This window comes from Pongo abelii, chromosome 7 (assembly GCF_028885655.2).
Source record: "Pongo abelii isolate AG06213 chromosome 7, NHGRI_mPonAbe1-v2.0_pri, whole genome shotgun sequence".
Taxonomy (NCBI): domain Eukaryota; kingdom Metazoa; phylum Chordata; class Mammalia; order Primates; family Hominidae; genus Pongo; species Pongo abelii.
The window spans coordinates 153,800,303-153,821,039 of record NC_071992.2 but is presented as its reverse complement, the minus strand read 5'-3'; positions in this window follow the sequence as shown (position 1 = coordinate 153,821,039).

Genomic DNA, 20,737 nt, shown 5'->3' with positions numbered 1-20,737 from the left:
GAAATAGGTATTGCTTTGAAATATTCTTCGCTTTAGGTTGGATGTTTGCACTATTTCATTTTCACAGCACTTTATAAAAATGTGCATTCAATGCAAACTGAACAATAGAAAAAATGTGTATACTATTCTTACAGCTATAATAGCAACTAAAACAAACATCATGTGTTTTTATATGAAGTGTCTCTAAATTTGGATGTAGATTAACTCTGATTGAACCCCACTACCACACATAACTACATTGCTAATTATACATGTATGTACATAAGAATTTAGGCAGAAGGTTTTAAACAAGTAAATACTTGATTTAAATTAGAGAATACATGGAAATTCTTAACCAATTTCCTACTGTACTTATTAGCAGTGCTACTTTTGACTGGTCACTTAATTTTTCTGAATCAATTTTCTTAACTTTAAGTGTAATAAATAACATTTGCCTTAATACCCAGAGGGTTGTTATGAGTATTTGCATAATTTGATATATTAAAGTAGTTTAGAAAGGGTTGAAACCTTTAGTAGTTTTGAAACCTTTAGAGAGGGTTTCAAAACGCCCAAAGACAGAGATATACTAGACCACAATTGAGTTAAAAGCAAGAGTAACTATCTCAAGTATTTGATATTTTGAGTGGGAAATAAAAGCAGAGATTTCCAATATATACTTCTATGTACTCTAAATGAAGCTGCTGCTAAATTTATGCTTTTTAGTTTGTTTGTTTTTTTGTTTTCCAGTTTAAGCAGACTCCAGGCTGGTAACTGCAGAGGATAGGAAAGGACAGGTTGGTTTCAAGACTCCAGATAATGATATCCAAAAGGGGAAATTGGAGCAAAATAATACGGAGCCAAGGCAGAAAAACGTCCGGTGGTGGAACTTATGGGTCAACAAGTTTTTCTGGGCCCATGAGTACCCTGGGTGCAATCTGTGTGAGCCCCCACTTACCCTCATAGGGAACAAGATGAGCCCTGATGTTTATCTCATTTACACAGGTGAATGCCTGGGTTGGATCAGGGAGTTCAAAACAGATTAGCTGGGGCAGGTACAGGCTACAGATTTATTCTGAGAAGAAATGCAACAGCCAGTTTGGAGAGATAAGCCAATGACCAAAGTGGAAAAATTAAATAATTATCACAAAGTCACGAAAGTGGGAGAAACAAGTGGTCAAGATCAAGATGACCACAGCAGCAGCATGGTGTCCAGGAGCTGGAGCAGCATGGGCCTGGATGAGGATGCCCATGTCTGGGGGATCTGTGCCCTGCTTTGAAGGACTGGCTGCTCAGTGCATTGGCAGTGAGAAAGGTAGAAAAATATCCCCTCTCAAAGATGTCTACATCTGAAACACTAGAACCTACAAATATATTACCTTATAGTACAAAAGGGACTTTACAGGTGTGATTAAGTTAAAGATTTTGAGATGGGGAGATTATCCTGGATCACCATAGATTATGTCCAATATAATCACAAACATCTATGCAGAGAGAGGCAGGAAGTTGGTGTCAGAAGGGCAGTGTGGCAATGGAAGCTGAGATTGTAGAGGTGTATCCAGGAGCCAAGGAATGTAGAAAATCTCTAGAAGCTGGAAAAGGCAAAAAATAAAACAAAATAAAATAAAATGTAATTTTTCCCTGGAGTTTCCAGAAAGAACACAGTCTTGCCAACATGCTGATTGTAGCCCTATACAATTCATTTTGGATATGTGACCTTCAGGAACATAAGATAATAAATTTGTGTTGTCTTAAGCCATTAACTTTGTGGTAATTTGTTACTGCAGCTCTGGGAGATGAAAACAGGCAGATGAGTCTATTTTTAGGATTGATCCAGAGTCTAAGAAGGGCTCTTCATGGGTATTTAACAGATTTGAGAAAAGGCAAGAAATAGCTAATGGGGAAGCAGATTCTAAGGACATGAGAAAATAATTTTTGAGACCACCTTGAATAATATCTTGACCTCCTCAATCTATATTTTTAATATCCTAAATCCTCCATTCTCTGAATAACCTCATTCATTTGAGCATACATAAACTAGCTGTTGACTTCTTAATTAAGAAAACTAACTTAGATTTTGGTACCCAAAAAATCAGTGGTTCTTTTACTTGTAAATTCAATAAAGTGGGAGTTGCCATCAAATAGAATATTTTTTAACCATAATGATTATAGGGAACAAATTTTTAAAATAGTCTATGTTATATACAGAATTCTTTTGTCTTAGCAGACTTTATTTTTAAAGAGTGATTTAGCAAAAAATGTCATATTTGGAATTTTTATATTGCTTTTCCCACATAGTTTGTAATAACAAGAGAAAAAAGCATTTTCCAATAATTTGTATTTATTTTTTCTCCACTATGGAGTATATAGAAAGGTATATTGGGATTTTGTAGTTTCTTACTAACATTAACCATTTTAAACATTTTTAAAAGGATTTTCTGTCCAGTTCACACATTTTTTTCCTCCTCTCAGAAAGCTTTTTCCACCTACAGGAGTGAGTATCACAGGCCTGGCTATGCACCCTACCCATGGACAACAGGTACAGGGGCAAATACCTGAGCCAAGGTGGGCTTGAGAGTCTCTCTCCCTGAAACGTGACCCCTGACCTGTGGATATACTACCTACTTATGAGTTGACAAAAAATATATACATATATTAAAAGCCTGTGTTGATGACCTCATTGTAATGCATGCTCTTGTACTTTGCTGGTGGACTTGCAACTTGGAACAAAACTTCCTGAGGACAACTTTGCAACATAAAAAGAAATATAATAAAGTAAATGTCCTTAGCCCAATAATTTGTCTCCTGATTTCATAAAAATAAAACACTCAGAGGTGTTTACAAAGTAGGTACACAAGAATGTTTACAGTAACATTAAAATTTATAAGTATAAAAAATTTGGAAATACTCAGAATGCCTAATAAAAAGCGACTATTTTGTTGTAAATTATGATACTTTCATAAGCTAGCATGAGCCATTAAAATCATGATTTTGTGGTATACTTTATGATATTCAGAAGCTTCACAGTATGTAAATAACCAAAATATAAAATTACAGTAAGCTTTCAATTTGATTAAAAAAATACATATTTATGGATAGAAAAATGTTTACAGTGGTAGTCTAGCAGAATCTAGGTTAATTTTTGTCTGGTTATTTATAATCTTCCATATTTTGCAAATCGGCTACAATTAAGATATACCAATATCCTTCAGTCATACAAGCCAGAAACTAGGACATGCCTCTTGATAACTTGTCCTCCCTCCCTCAGGTTTCATTTCTAATCAATTTAACTCCTGCTTTACTTTTTAATGCATTTATTTCTCCCTATATTCACCCCTAACACTCAAACCCAAGCTCCTATTATCTCTCTTCTGTGTTGTATGAACCTCCTGTGTGATCTATCACCAAACTCTCTTGAGCCTTTTTAGTTCATTATGTACACGTTGACCGTATGATAATAGCAAAACATAAATTGCATCATGCAAATACCCAATTTAAAAACCTCAGTTAGCTTCCCCTAAAACTTGGAATAAATACCAAATGTTTGGTTTTACATATAAAGCCCTAGTGATCTGAATCCTACCTACTTCTCAGCTCCATTTCTGACCACTTCCCCACAGAAACTAGTGCCCTTCTTATTCGTTGATCAAATGTCTATTATCCTTATAGACAGAGGGCATTTGACTTCTCAAGTCCTTCCAAGAACTGAGACTTCAGCTTCAAATCACATCCTCAAACAATTCTTGCTGGTCTTTCTAAATCCTTCTGGTTCCTCCTCACTTTATAAGCTTGCACAATGCTTCACACTTCTTCATAATGAACATCACAATTCTAACTGTGTCATGGTTTGGCAAGTCTGTTTTGTCTTCTACACCATAAGCTCTGCGGGTAGCATGTCTATGTTTTTTTAATGCCTTTATCCTCAAATCTAGTTAGTGTTGTGCAGAAGGTAGGTTTTCTAACATTTCTATATTCAGTAAATGGATAAAACTTAGTAATACAATTATTACCTAATCTAGCTGAGCCACAGGAAGTCTTATGAGAAACCAAAAATCAATAAGCAGCTTCATTATCCTGATAGGGTCTTTGGTTCAGACACTTTCCATATCTACTATGAAATATTTTTTTCTCACTTGTCTCCAACAGTTTCACAAAATGTGATATGAATCTTGGCTTTTAGTAGGTGACTACTGCTTCACGAATTATTATAGTATAGTATCTCTGTGTAATCTGTATCTGCATAATCAGTATCTCTGTATGCTGTGTAATCAGTATCTCTCTATAATCAATGGTGAAGCAGTAGTCAACTTTTCAAAATACTCTACAATTTTCTGTTTATACACAGGAGTTTTCTCTGGGTTCTTCATCCGAATGTTTACACAGAATCTCCTTGTGTTTGTTGGTTTCCTAAATTTCTTTTTCATTTCCTCATGACAAAGCAAACATTCTCTTCCTAATTCATTTGCATTGGTAACTCATTTTCTTTTTTACATTCACTTCTTGATCTGGCTTCTGTATTTGGTTTCTCTTACATACAGTATCTTTTGTGTCTCCCAACTTAGCACTCAAAGTGTATCCTACAGATAAGTGATGTGCAAGTTCTGCCCTTTACTGAATAAAACCAAAAGAATTAAGCCAAAGAACTCAGGTCCTAGTTTTTAGGATTGTGATCGTTTTTCCAGATTTGCCTGGTTTACCTCTTTAATCTTCCCCCTTTGATTGATGACTCGCTTATAGACAGGCTGGGTCCGAACTGGTACTGTTCCAGAATACTATGTCTAGTAATTATTCTTTGGATTTAGGCAATTGCGTATGGCACAGTGGTTTATTTGTACACAATCCTGCTTTTGTTACTGAGATGTAACTCTTAATAGGCAAATATTCTGTCTTATGCATTTCCATAGACCCTGCAACATCTAGTAGGTGCCTATGCACAGTAAGTATTTAATCCACATTTACTAGAAAAAATAAATGGAGGTTGGAGCTCTAGAAATGACCCTGGACATGCCTTGGGCTCTGTCAATATTAGGTATGCATCAGTGAGGTAGATTGCTAGTGCTCGACTATTGCATTTGGAATTTTGTGTGCTAGGTTAGGTAGAAAGTGTTCATTGCATCCTTTGACAATCTCTACATTAAGCATATAAATTCAGTTTTTATATAACATCTCTGTTTGAAGACTCCTGGAAAATAAGATTTCTTTTCCACACTAAGAGAAATATTTATGTGAGTTAAATGACCAGCCTTGCAAAACATGTATTTAAGGGCTAGAAGAATGAGTACAATAAAAGCCAAACTAAATTTTAGTCTACCTAATTTAAGTATCTCTAATTCAACAGCATGACTATTTCATCTTAATGGCACTATCTAGTGTAGTACTGTCATTCTCGTGCCAAAAATTGATTAGATGAACTCTTTGTAAAAATTATGATGACTGGGAAAATATGGGCGAATTTAATTTCATCAGCCCGGAAAATATGATCTTCTTTCCTAATGGAGTGGAACATAAAAAGAAGAAATAGAGAGCCAAGTTAGTTGCAGTAATTAGGGAGCTGGCCAAGAAACGAGACTTATGGTTACTCAAAATGCCTTTCCATGGAAGTCTGATCAAAGGAACCCTCAGTAGTATTGAGCTGATAGCAGAGATACAGTTTATTAAGAGGTGAGTGCAAAACGGACTACTTGTTTTAAAAATCTCAGCTTTGGCGTTTTTCTGTTAATGTACTGAGTGTTGTCAATAGAAACCCAATCCCTATGTCTCTCTCAAAGAGAGAACAGGAATTTTTCCTTTTTCTCTTCAATGAATGAATAGGTGAGAGATCCCTTGGAATCTGAAGTCATTAACAACTTTAGTTTGATTTATATACTCTTTAATTTGCATTCATCAGATATTCTAGAGCATCTGACAGCATTTGGAACAGCAGAGAACTAGATTTGGGGAATATTAGCTTTGTATTTCCCCATAATAAATATCTAAAAGTGTAATTCTGATATTTACACAAATAAATATTTAAAAAGCAAAAAAAAAAAAAGAAAAGCACAAAGTCATATTAAGATTTTGGTGAAGAATTTTATCTCATTGTTAAGATCTGATGCAGTTTAATAAGTCTTACAAAATAAATAAAATTTTCCCTGAGAATTGAAAAATAGATTGCAAATGCAACAGCTCCAGCTTCCCAAATAATTAAAATATTGGAAGGATTTATGAAGCATTAGCATAAATCCTAGAGTAGGAAAGTTTTTTTAAAAAAAGATGTCACAAAGCTCAACTTCTAAAGACTGGCCTTACTCTTTATTTCTCAGATACAATATCATTTTTTTAAAAAAATTTAAGTAAAAATTGCAACATCCTTAAGGGTCATTTAAATGGACATTATTTCACTATTTTGAAGTAATGTCACTAAATTTTTTTTACATTCACTTATAGAGAGTCTAAAATAATTTAGTAAGACATATCATCAACTGTGGTACTTACACATACAGTTACTCAAGAAATGATTGCTAAAATGTCTACAGCTATATGGAATATAAAACAATATATCTGTGCTCTTTATTGTATCTCATACATGGTTAAATTCAGAATCAAACAATAAACACTGTGATATATAAATAGCAACAGAAAGAGAGAGAGAGTGGGCACAGATGTGAGCACAGGGGAAAAATGGTATTTATATTTTAATTAGTCAATAACATATTCTAGTTATTGATACTGCTTATCATAATATCATGTGTGTTATAGCTTACGTAAGTTACCAAAACTTGTATGGTCTGTATAATGTTCAGTTTTCTAACAACTCTTAAGGCAGAAATGGATAATATTATAATCTCAGTTATAGAGATGAAACGTCTCACTTTCAGAATATTAAACAACTTCCCAAGGCTACCTAAGTAATACATGAGCTACATTTATTTTTTTAAACTTCAAACTATAGAACTCATTAGTTAGTGTCATACATGCATAAAAAATAAACTTATAAACCACTGGGAGAAATCATAGGATGATACCTTTGCAATGTGAGAGTAGACAAAGATTTTTTAGACAGGATATGAAATGCAATAAACATAAAATAACAAAGATGAATTAGACTACATCAACATTAAAATCTCTGCCCCATCTGAAGACATTATCAGAAAAATAAATTGGTAGTCACAGACTGGGAGAAATTATTGACAACACATATATTTTACAAAGGACTTGTTTCCAGAATATATACAAAACTTACAATTCTGCAAGAAAAAGAAAACAATCCTCTAAAAATGGAAAATGTTTGAAAAAAGAGTTTATAAATTAGCAAAACAGAAGATTAAACACATGAAAAGATGTTTGACTTCAATAGTCATGAGGGAAATGTAAATTAAAGCCACAATAAAATACCACTGTACACTCATTAGAGTAAACTTAAAAAAAAAAAAAGAGAGAAAAAGTGATGGGTTGATAGGTTCAGCAAACCACCATGGCACATGCTTACCTATGTAATAAACCTGCACATCCTGCACATGTATCCTGGAACTTTTAAAATCAAATCATAGGCATGGGCAAAGACTTCATGACTAAAACACCAAAAGCAATGGCAACAAAAGCCAAAATTGATAGATGTCAACTAATTAAACTACAGAGCTTCTGCACAGCAACAGAAACTATCATCAGAGTGAACAGGCAACCTACAGAATGGGAGAAAATTTCTGCAATCTATCCATCTGACAAAGGGCTAATGTCCAGAATCTACAAAGAACTTAAAAAAAAATTTACAAGAAAAAAAAACATCAAAAAGTGGGCAAAGCATATGAACTGACACTTCTCAAAAGAAGACATCTATGCAGCTAACAAACATATGAAAAAAAGCTCATCATCACTGGTCATTAGAGAAATGCTAATCAAAACCATGATGAGATACCATCTCATGCTGGTTAGAATGGTGATCATTAAAAGTTCGGGAAACAACAGATGCTGGAGAAGATGTGGAGAATTAGGAACACTTTTACACTGTTGGTGTGAGTGTAAATTAGTTCAACCATTGTGAAAGAGAATAGGGTGATTCCTCAAGGATCTAGAACCAGAAATACCATTTGACACAACAATCCCATTACTGGGTATATGCCCAAAGGATTATAAATCATTCTACTATAAAGACACATGCACAAGTATGTTTATTGCAGCCCTATTCACAATAGCAAAGACTTGAAACCAACCCAAATGCCCATCAATGATAGACTGGATGAAGAAAATGTGGCACATACACACCATGGAATACTATGCAGCCATACAAAAAGATGAGTTCATGTCCTTTGCAGGGACATGAATGAAGCTGTAAACCATCATTCTCACCAAACTTACACAAGAACAGAAAACCAAACATCGCATGTTGTCACTCATCAGTGGGAGTTGAACAACGAGAACACATGAACACAGGGAGGAGAACATCACACATTGGGGCCTGTCAGGGGGTGGGGAGCTAGGGGAAGGATAGCATTAAGGGAAACACCTAATGTAGATGATGGATTGATGGATGCAGCAAACCATCATGGCACATGTATACCTATGTAACAAACCTACACATTCTGCACATGTACCCTAGAACTTAAAGTAAAACAAAACAAAACAAAACAAAAAAACCTGACAATACAAAGAATTGGTGAGAATGCAGAGGAACTGGAATGCATACATTGCTAGAGGGAATTCAAAATGAAATGTTTGGATAATAACTTGGCACTTTCTTTTAAAGTTAAACATACCTTAACCATATAACCCATCAATTACACTCCCAGGTATTTTACACAAGATAAATAAAAATACATGTCTGCACAACAAATTGTACATTTACCTATAGTAGCTAAAACCTGGAAACCACACTTGTCCACTAAGAGGCTGTATAGAAAAGATGGGATATGCGCATACAATAAAATACTGTGTGCCAAAACAAGGAAATTGGCTACTGATACACACAGCATGGATGAATCTCAAACACATTACTTTGAGAGGAGTAAACTACCCACAATATTTGGATACAAAGTAGTATATCATATGATTCTACTTATATGAAGATCTAGAAAATTTAGACATATTCTCTAATGAGAGAAAGCAGACTGGCCTGGAGCCTGTGGAAAGTGAAGTCGGAAATGGGTAGAAAGTAACTTTATTGAGTGATAAAAATATTTGGTATCTTGATAATAGTGACTGTCATCCAGGTGGATTCATTTGTGAAAAATCACTAAAATGTGCATTTAAATGCATGCATTTTGTCGTATATAAATTATACGCAATAACTTTGATTTATATAAATGCACTGCACTATGATACTGTTTGCCACAGAATACATCTGTGAATCATATTTTATGTTATTTTTATTCTTGCTCTGTCACCCAGGCTGGAGTACCGTGGCGTGATCTTTTGGCTCACTGCAACCTTTGCCTCCTGGGTTCAAGCGATTTTCCTGCCTCAGCCTCCTGACTAGCTGGGATTATAGTCGCCTGCCACCATGCCCGGCTAATTTTTGTATTTTTATTAGACACAGGATTTCACCATGTTGGCCAGACTGATCTCGAACTCCTGACCTCAGGTGATCCGCCTACCTTGGCCTCCCAAATTGCTGGAATTACAGATGTGAGCTACTGTGTCCAGCCCGTCATTCATATTTTAGGTCTTGTATGACTTGTCTGTTGTTCCATAACAAATTACATCATAATTTAGTGTCTTAAAACATTAAGCATTGATAATATCACACACTTGACATCTCTGGTTCAAAATCTGGTAGTACGTTTGCTGGGTGGTTTGATCTTAAGGTATCAAGTGGTTGCCACGGCTACAGTCAACTGAGGGCTTCTCTGAGCAGGGGAGCCACTTTCTAGGCAATCCATGAACATGCCCGGAAATGGGTGCTGGTCATTTACGGGAGACCCCAGTCTCTTGCCAAAAGGACCAGACCAAAGGGATGCATTAGCATATTTATGACGTGGTAGCTGGTTCTGCCAGAGCAAGCAATTCTAGAGACACGAAAGTGGAAGCCACAAGGTCTTTTGGGTCTTAGCATCAGAAGTCACAGTTGCAATTTCCTCCACATACTGTTGGTCATGCAGGTCAGCCTTCTCCACCCAGGGAGAACTGCACAAAGACCTGGGTACCAGGAAGCCAGGCACATGGTGGCATTTTGGAGACTGACAACCAAAGACCTCTATTCAAAACTGCCAATATGTTAAGCATATAATTTTAATCAATAATTTTAATGAGTTAATTCTATGTAATTTATTCATATTAATTCAGTATCTAATAGTTTTCTATTTCCTTTTTTCCTGTACTGCCCCATGGACAATTTCAAGGCGGCTGTCATCAAGTGGGTCATTTATTTTTAATATAAATATTTTATGGCGATTGATACACACTAAATCAAATGAAGTTGGATTTAGTGTATATTCAAAGGGGAGTTATAGGCAAGAAAGGAAAGATAATCAGAGAAGTTAGTCCCACTAAGAAGCTCACAGATAATCAGCAGTCAATCAGAGATTTAAGTTCAGGTATTCAAATTTCAGGGATATTTCCATAAGGATGTCAAATCAATTCAAGTGTTACAAGTGAGAGGAGTGTGGGAAGCCCCTGTCAACTGAGGCAGAAGACAGCAGCTGCTTCCCTTTAGAAGGCCACTTGGTCTGTGAGAACTGCCTTCCTGCTGGACCCACGACCCGAGTGAGGATGGGTCCTCTCCAGACTGTAGTCTATGCCCCATCTTGGACCACCCACCCTTAGACCACCCACTCCCACATCTGTTACTCCATTCCCAACCCCACCTCAGCACCCCTAGTTCCCTGATCCAGGGCCCTGACATGGCCTAGAGTTGCAGAGTCCCAGCCCTGGCGGCTGGTCCTCGCTCATGCTACAGCGATCACCCATGGTCCACCAGGCACCCCACATGAGAGGGGTACCAGGTTTAGTGCTGCTGCCATGGCTACTGCACCCACATCCTCGCCAGCCCCTGAGCAGCCTTTGTACTCTGCTTGCTGAGGGCCAAGGGACACCCTGACTTTCCAGGACTTTCCCACCCTCCCTTTTGCTTCCAAGTTGTAGCTACAGCTACAAATACACAAAACAAAACAGAACCTTATTTTCCAGAAAAAAATTAAATAAAGATTATTGCTGTTATGATTTTTAATACTTTAATCATTTCACTCCTACATTCTATACCATATTCTAGCATGACTTGCTGTTCTGCATTAAAGATATACCTCAGTGCCCATCTTTGAATTTTACAAAGTAATGATATTTTTTATACATACAGAAGTTTAGAGTGTTTTTGATATACATTTCCATTCAGTCCTTACAACAATCCTATGAAGTAGGCAGATGTTGACTTTCCACATATGAAAGATGAAATAGTGAGTCTCTGATGGGCTTTATATAAACTGGCAGAGGTCATATAACCCATCCAAAATAGAATCAGTCTTCATTACTAGAACTTTTGATGCCAAATCTCAGATTTTCATTTGATAACAAAACGTCACTCCTTGTCATGTTTTCATTTCAGTTCTCACCTTTAATCCTTGCTACCTAGCTTTTGTATGTTTGTTTGTTTATTTATTTATTTATTTATTTATTTATTTATTTTACCAGTAGCATATATAGTAGAGCCAATAGGTTTGTTTTTTAATTAACTGTCTGCACGTAGAAAATGTAATTAGCTGAATTTGAGATGGTTATATGAATCAGCATCAGTTTAATTCAGGTATTTAAACATTTATATAGCATTTAGTGTGTGCCAGTTTATTCTTTGACAATGCAACATTGAGCATATTATGTTAAATAGCCTAAAAAGGCTCACTTAATGTTTTGCTTTCTCCCTCTTCCTCCCTCCCTCCCTCTTTCCTTCCTTCCTCTTTCTTTCTTTTTTTTCTTTGTTTCTTTCTTTCCTTCTTTCTTAATAGAATATTTTGATAATACATAAAATTAGAAGGGATATTTATTAAACCCTATGCACCTATCACTCAGATTCAGTAATATGACCATTTTGCCAATCTTATTTCACATATCTCTCCTGGATTTTAAACATCGTTTTTTTAGGACAATATTTTCGCCTTAGCAACATCCAAACGTGACTGTGCAATATACGCCTGTAAGAAACCTGCACTTGTGTCCCCTAAATACATAGAAATAAATAGATTTTAAACACATTATGTCACATCATGTGTTAGCATAAATAAAACCAAAAATATCCAAACTCATTTTAAAAAATACACATAAGTAAATTAAAAATAAAAAGTGTTCCTGGTCAAAGAATAATAATACATTTAAAAAAAATAGAGGAAGGAAGGGAAAGAGGGAGATGGGGAAGAAGCACAAAAGTAAACTATGCATGCAAACAGAATTTTTAAAAGTTTTTTTATGTTCACTTTATCATTTTGCTGCTATTCTTTATGGTAAACATTTCCTCTAATCTGCTATAAAATCCAAGTCCTGAAGTCTGCATTTCCCAAATTTGGTATGATTCACACATCTCATTTATGGTTTCTGTTTGCATGGTTAATGTTTTTCCATCCTCTTATCTTTTACCCTAGCTATGTTTAAATTTTAAATTCACCTCTTAAAGACAGCACAGATTTAAATCTTGAATTTTAGTCCAGTCTTCATTTCTTAATTGGATATTTAGTCGATTCCCATTTAATTTAAAAATTTGTGTGGTGGAGCTTGAGCCTCTCTTATCATTCATTATCTCTTCATTTGCTGTTTATCTTATTAGCTTTTTATTTTTCTTGGTTCCCTTAATCTTGCCATTTTTTGGGGAATTAGGGTTTAACTAAAAAATGATCTAGTTCATTTACTTTATCAACTTTTTTCTACAACTTTTTCCCCAATGTTTGATTCAGCTATTTCAATGAATATTCCTCATTAATTAAAAGCTAATTAGGTTAATATTATGCTACATTATGTAAACTATAATAAACTTACAAACTAAAATTCCCTTTACCCTATATTTCTGCTATTTCACCACACAATTTATTTTTTCAGATGTTATAAATTCCAAACTGCAAGTTAACATTTTACCTTACAGCAGCAACATATATTTTAAAGATATTAAGTAAGAACAATATATGAAGGTCGGCTTTAATATTTATCCCCATAGATACTCTTCCTCAAGCATTTAGTTCTCTGTAGATTTGATTGCCCTCCAATCCCAGTATAATTTCCATTACACAAATAAAACTCTCTTTTGACATGTTATATAGCGTTGTTCTGATGATGACAAATTCTTTCAGATTTCAAGTCAATATGTCTTTATTTTGTCTACATGCTTTGAATAATATTTCTACTAGACACATAATTCTGAGTTGATATATTGTTTTAATTGCTTTGAGAATATCATTCTATTGCCTTCTGTTCATTGCTTCTGATTAATTGTCAATTATCTTTTATTTTATTTTCCTTGCATGCAGTAGGCCTTTATTATTTTTCTGGCTGCTTGTAAAATTTTATCTATTGTGTTCAGTTTTACTCAAATGTGCCTGAGTGTGATTTTACTGCTGTGGTGTTATTGTTTTTCTCAGATCTGTAGACTGAGTTTTTAAAACAAATTTTTGGTGGTTTTGGCAATTAATTTATCAATATTTCTCCTTTTCCACTCTTTCTCTCTTCTCCTACTAGGACTTTAACTGCATGCATGCTCATCACTTGATATTTCCCCAAAGGCGATTTCTTTTCTATTTTCCTATTTGATTATTTGTATTGATCTGTCCTCAAGTCTACTGATCTTTTTTTCTATAATCTTCAGTTTTCTGCTCAGCCTGTTCATTGAACATTTCCTTTTAAATAGTTTGATTTTCAGTTCTATCATTTCCTTTGGATGTTTTTTATTAGTTTTTTTTTCTAAAAATTTACCTTTCTCATTATGTCTATTTTCTTCATTTAAGTTCTTCGACACATTTATGATAGCTATTGTAATGCTTTTGTTTGTTAAGTCTAACATTTGTGTCCTTTTTGTGTTTGTTTCTGCAGATTGATATTTTCTCTTGATCATAGTTCTTTTCGTGTTTGGAAATCTTTTAAAATTGTGTTGAATGCTGTGAGTGGTTGATTGTAGGGGCTCTAGATGATGCCTTCCCTTATAGGGCATGATGTTTTACTGTGGCTTAATATTATTAAATTAATTATATTTGATATTGAATGTCTGGCTTGGTATTATTCTTTGTTATATCAATCTGCTCCATCATCCTATATTATGATGTTTACTTTAGGATGTCATCCTTTACCCTTAATGTGTGACTTTTTTAGGACCTCATCTCTGAATGAGTTGCTCATTAAGAGTATTTTACATACTGCAAGGCCAGAAATATAGTATATACTAGCTCTGCAATGTCTTCAACATATCTGTTTAGCTCTCTTCCCTGCAGCTACCACTTTTTACTGGACATTGCAAAGTTTATTCTACAAAAATGCAGGCCAAGTCTTGAACAAGAACCTGTGGAGAAGTCCTATGCCTGTGTCTTTACCCTCATCTCTCTCCCCTCCTGTGCCCAGTTCACCGTGTGAAAGCTGCTTCAGTATCATTAAACTCTTGTCTCTGCCTCATTAGTTCAGTGGAACTGCCATTCTCTGCTTGGGTGTTACCTAATTACATTACAATCCATGAAGTGCCGTCAGATAAAAAGACATGGCAGGATGGGACTCATCTAGTGTGTTTCCATTCTCCTAGGAATTACAGGACTTTGATCTTGTCCTGTTGTCCAAAGCCTGGTAGCTATTTTCTCAAATACAGTGTTCACTTCTATAGCAATTTATATTTGCATCTCAGCGGTTGTGATTAACTACTTTATCCTGACCACAAGCAAAACTCCAGCATTTAAACCAGGTAATTTACTACAATACAGGCAGTATCTTCAATGGCTTCCATTCTAGGAATCATTAAATAATCTAAACAAATGATTGCTATTACTTTTCCATTTCTTAGAGGGTGTTTTAGTAAGTGTTAGCTGACATTTTTTAATGCCATAGATTGTACAATTTAAACAATAGAAATTTATTTTTTTTCACTGTCTGGAGGCTACAATTTTGCAATCTCGGTGCCAGTATGGTCAGGTTCTGATGATGGTTTTCTACCTAGTTTGCTGATGACCACCTTGTGTCATCACTTGGAAAAGAGAGAGAGAAAGGGGGGATGGGGAAAGAGAGTGAGTGAGTGCATGCTTTCTGATTTCTATGGTGATTAAAGACGTTAATCTCATCATCTACATGTGCATTTACATGCATCAAATGTTTATTCTCCCCTGTGCTGATGTTTATGTTTTTCTTAAGGAATTCTCAGACAAGGAACCTATTGGTATGAGTATATGCATGTGGACTATCTTAGCACTTCAGATATCACTGGGTCTCAATTTTAGAACACACAAACCCATCATATGTATACATATACTTTATATATACACACATATATATGTATATAAATATATATACACATTTATATATACACATCATATATATGTGTGTGTGTACATATATATAGTCTATAATACTGATATGGTTTGGCTGTGTCCCCACCCAAATCTCACCTTGAATTGTAATAATCCCACGTATCAAGGGCAGGGCCAGGTGGAGATACTTGAATAACGGGAGTGTTTTCCCCCACACTGTTCTCATGGTAGTTAATAAGTCTTATGAGATCTGATAGTTTTATAAATGGGAGTTCCCCTGCACAAGCTCTCTTGCCTGCTGCTATGTAAGATGTATCTTTGTTCTTCATTCACCTTCAGCCATGATTGTGAGGCCTCCCCAGGCATGTGGAACTGTGAGTCAATTAAACCTCTTTTCTTTATAAATTACCCAGTCTTGGGTATGTCTTCACAGCAGCATGAGAACAGATCAATACAGTAAATTGGTACTGGTAGAGTAGGGTGCAGCTGTAAAGGTACTCAAAAATGTGGAAGCAACTTTGGAACTGGGTAACAGGCAGAGGTTGCAACAGTTTGGGGGAATCAGGAGAAGATATAAAAATGTGGGGAAGTTTGAAACTTCCTAGAGACTTGGAGGGCTCACAAGACATGAAGATGTGGGAAAGTTTGGAATGCCCTAGAGATTTGTTGAATGGCTTTGAGCAAAATTCTGATAGTGATATGGACAATAAAGTCCAGGCTGAGGTGGTCTCAGATGGAGATGAGGAACTTTCTGGGAACTGGAGCAGAGGTGACTTTTGCTATGTTTTAGCAAAGAGACTGGTGGCATTTTGCCCCTGCCCTAGAGATCTGTGGAATTTTTAACTTGAGAGAGATGATTTAGGGTATCTGGCTGAAGAAATTTTTAAGTGGCAAAGCATTCAAGAGGAAGCAAGCATAAAAGTTTGAAAAAATGTGCAACCTGACAAAGCAGTAGAAAAGAAAAACCTGTTTTCTGGGGAGAAATTCAAGCCAGTTGCAGAAATTTGCAGAAGTAATAAGGAGCCAAATGTTAATCACTGAATCAATGGGGAAAATGTCTCCAAGGCATGGCAGAGACATTTGAGGCAGCCCCTTCCATCACAGGCCCAGAGTCCTAGGACGGAAAAATGGTTTCCTGGGCTGGGTCCAGGCCCCTCCTTGCTGTGTGCAGCCTTGGGACTTGGTGTCCAACAACCCAGCCACTCCAGCCATGGCTAAAAGGGGTCAAGGTACACCTTGGGCTGTGACTTCAGAGAGTACAAGCCCCAAGTCTTGGTGCTTCCACATGGTGTTGTGCCTGCCAGTACATAGAAGTCAAAAATTGAGGTTTGAGAACCCCCACCTAGATTTCAGAGGATGTATGGAAATGCCTGGATGTCCAGGTAGAGGTGTACTGCAGGGGTGGAGCCCTCATGGAGAGCTTCTGCTAGGGCAATGTGGAAGGGAAATGTGGGGTGGGAATCCCCATACAGAGAACCCACTGGGGCACTGACTAGTGGAGCTGTGAGAAGAGGGCCACTGTCCTCCAAACCCCAGAAAAGTAGATTCACCAACAGCTTGCAGCATGTGGTGGAAAATGTCAGCCCATGAAAGCAGCTGGAAGGGGGGCTATAACTTGCAAAACCACAGGGGCTGAGCTGTCCAAGGCTCTGGTAACCTACCTTTTGCATCAGCATGACCTGGATGTAAGACATGGAGTCAAAGGAGATAATTTTGGGAGTTTAAGGTTTAGTGACTGCCCTTTTGGCTTTTGGACTTGCATGGGACTTACAGCCCTTTTGTTTTGAAGAATTTCTCCTATTAGGAATGGGTGTATTTACCCAATGCCTGTACCCCTATTGTATTTAGGAAATAACTAACTTGCTTTTGATTTTACAGTCTCATAGGCAGAAGGGATTTGCCATGTCTCAGGTGAGATTTTAGACTGTGGACTTTTGAGTTAATGCTGAAATGAGTTAAGATTTTGGGGGACTGTTGGGAAGGCATGGTTGGTTTTGAAATATGAGGACATGTGATTTGGGAGGGGCCAGGTGTAGATTTAGGTGGCTGTGTACCCACCTAAATCTCACCTTGAATTGTAATAATCCCCATGTGCCAAGGGCAGGCCCAGGTGAAGATAATTGAATTTGGGGGGCAGTTTCCCATATACTGTTCTCGTGGTAGTGAATATGTCTCATGAGATCTGATGGTTTTATAAAGGGCAGTTCCCCTGCACAAGCTCTCTCTTGCTTGCTGCCATGTAAGAGGTGACTTTACTCCTCTTTTGCCTTCAGCCATGATTGTGAGGACTCCCCAGCCACGTGGAACTGTGAGTCAGTTAAACTTCTTTTCTTTGTAAATTACTATATCTTGGGTATGTCTTTATTAGCTGTGTGAAAATAGACTAATACAAATACAGCCACCTAGACCACATGTGTGTGTGTGTGTGTGTGTGTGTGCATATCCATACTGCATATATGTGTGTATGTATGCTTGCTTAGTGATGACTTAGTTTTAGTGGGAAATCTGGAGCAACTATATGTGTAAATATATATATATACACATGTCTCAAAAATTTGAATGCAAGTAGCACGATATATAAGAAGTATTAATTAGAATTTGTAAAAAAAAAAAAAAAACAACACTTTCTTTGCCATTCACTCAGGAGGAATTACCCAGCTATAATTGGGCATAGGAAGAACCTTAGATTATAAAGTTACATTATAGCTGGCATGCATTATGTTTAGAAAAATAGATGTTGTGTTTATGAGTTGCTCTAGAAATACCTTACTCTCTTCAACCCCTAAGTTTCTGCCAGAATTTAAATGCCTTTGTAAGATGTTGAATTGTGCTATTCGCAACACTACAAAACTGTCCTGTGCTCAAGTGAGCAGATGATAGTACTCAGATCTTCCAATTTAAAAGAGTCACAGGAGGACCCTACTAAAATTAGTCTCTATAAACTGACTCCCATATTTCTTTATCGCTCTAACATTTTCCCCTTGTGTTCTTAAATTTCTGATGAAACTTACAAACTGAATGTTCTACAGTTTCTCAAATACATTGTGTCTGAAGTTGGATTTATCTTCCTTGCCTGCCTAATCCCCTCTCTTGTTCAATTTATGACACTATCACAACTTCTATTATTCAGACTCTAATGTATGTACAGTAGTCTTTTTTTCATTCCCCTCTACATTGTTTTTCTCAACTAATAAATAACATTTCTAATTCAGTTACTAATTTCCTCTGCCCCTTGACTAATTTCCTAAACAGTCTCCATGATATCACTTTCCCCTTTGATTTATTCTAAACATACAATCAGTTCACATCAATGATAATAGCACTGTAATAAAAAGATGACTAGATCAAGAGACAGATTAGTCTAAGTTCAGCCAGAGATAAGATTTAAACCTTTAGTATATTATTTACATTCTAAAGCCTCCACTTTCTATTTTGGTAAAGTAATTGTGAAACTAAACCATTTATGTTTACTAATTTTTTCAGTTCATTCTTGTTTATTGGACATAAAATATGTACTAAAAGTACAGAGAGTATACTGTAAGAATTAAGGAAAGTGGAAAGAAACATGAAAGGTGGCTTGCCAAAATCCTTAAAAACTCTTAGTCTGTAAGACAGTGTGCCTCTGACCTAACTCAGCCAGAAGGCTCTTCTCAGGTTTGTTTTCTCTAAAATAAACCTGCATTAACTGGCATGCCACCTTTTGTGTTCCTTCCCTCTTTCTTTAATTCTTACATTGACAAATATTAAAAAATAGATACCACTGGATGGTATCTCATCCAAATGAGTGCCATTCAACAGGCACTTATTTATTCTTTACGCTGTCAAAAATGTTAGGCATTTCAGAAAGAGACGAACAAAATAGATTGTCCATAGTAGAGGTGCTACGTTGCAGTGATAAAGTCTGTTCTTTTAGTAAACTCTCAACAAATCTGTTATATAAATATGTGTGTGTGCCTATATGTATAGTCAAAATATATATTCAATATGTTATATGTATATTTGTACATATGACAAATGTTAGAAAAACAATATAAATTTTATCTCACTTTGCTTTTCTAACATTAATTTGAATGTTTTTTCATGTATTTAATTATAACATAGTTTACCAAATTCCCAATTTAAACCATATAAAAGAAAACAGTTCCAATTGTTAAGTATTTACATTGTTTATAATTATTTGTCCCATAAACAATATGAAAATGAATTTTCTTTAAAATTGATTTCTAAATGCATCTCTGAGTACTTCATTGGAATACAGTAAAAGAAATTAATATCTTGAAACTTTCAATCTGCTCTGTATTTGTGCTAATAAAAATATAATGCAAGCTGCATATATAATTTTAAGTTTTCTAGTGGCCACACTAAAAAGAGTAAAAAGGAATAAATGAAGTTAATCATTTCTTGGCCTTTTGGCTAAGATCAAGTGAAGAAATAAGTAAAATTAACTGTAATAATTTATTTAACCCAATTTATTAAAATATTTCAATGTATAATTATTTAAGAATAATTAAAAATATATTACATTTTCTAGGTTTTATGGTACTTGGCCCTCAAAACTGAATAAGTGTTTTACACTTAAATCATAGCTCAGTTGACTTGCTGCATTTCAAGTTCTCAATAGCCATATGTGGCTAGTGGCTATCTCATTGAACAGCACAGTTATAGACTGTATAATCAGAATGAAAGCTTCCACAGAACACAGCTGCCTAAAAAATTCATGTTTACACTTACAGTACCTGTAATAGTACTTCATCCATGCACAAACACAATAAATATTTATGGAATGAATGTATAAATGCACAAATGTTGGTAAATTTCAAATCCAACTTACATAAATGTGGGGAAAAGAAAGAGAGATCAGATTGTTAATGTCTGTGTAGAAAGAAGTAGACATAAGAGACTCCATTTTGTTCTGTACTAAGAAAAATTCTTCTGCCTTGAGATGCTGTTAATCTATAACCCTACCCCCAACCCTGGGCTCCCTAACACATGTGCTGTGTCAACTCAGGGTTAAATGGATTAAGGGCTGTGCAGGGTGTGCTTTGTTAAACAAATGCTTGAAGGCAGCCTGCTTGTTAAGAGTCTTCACCACTCCCTAATCTCAAGTACCCAGAGACACAAAACACTGAGGAAGGCCGCAGGGACCTCTGCCTAGGAAAGCCAGGTATTGTCCAAGGTTTCTCCCCATGTGATAGTCTGAAACATGGCCTCCTGGGAAGGGAAAGACCTAACCATCCCCCAGCCTGACACCAGTAAAGGGTCTGTGCTGAGGAGGATTAGTAAAAGAGGAAGGAACACCTCTTTGCAGTTGAGATAAGAGGAAGGCTTCTGTCTCCTGCTTCTCCCTGGGCAATGGAATGTCTCGGTGTAAAGCC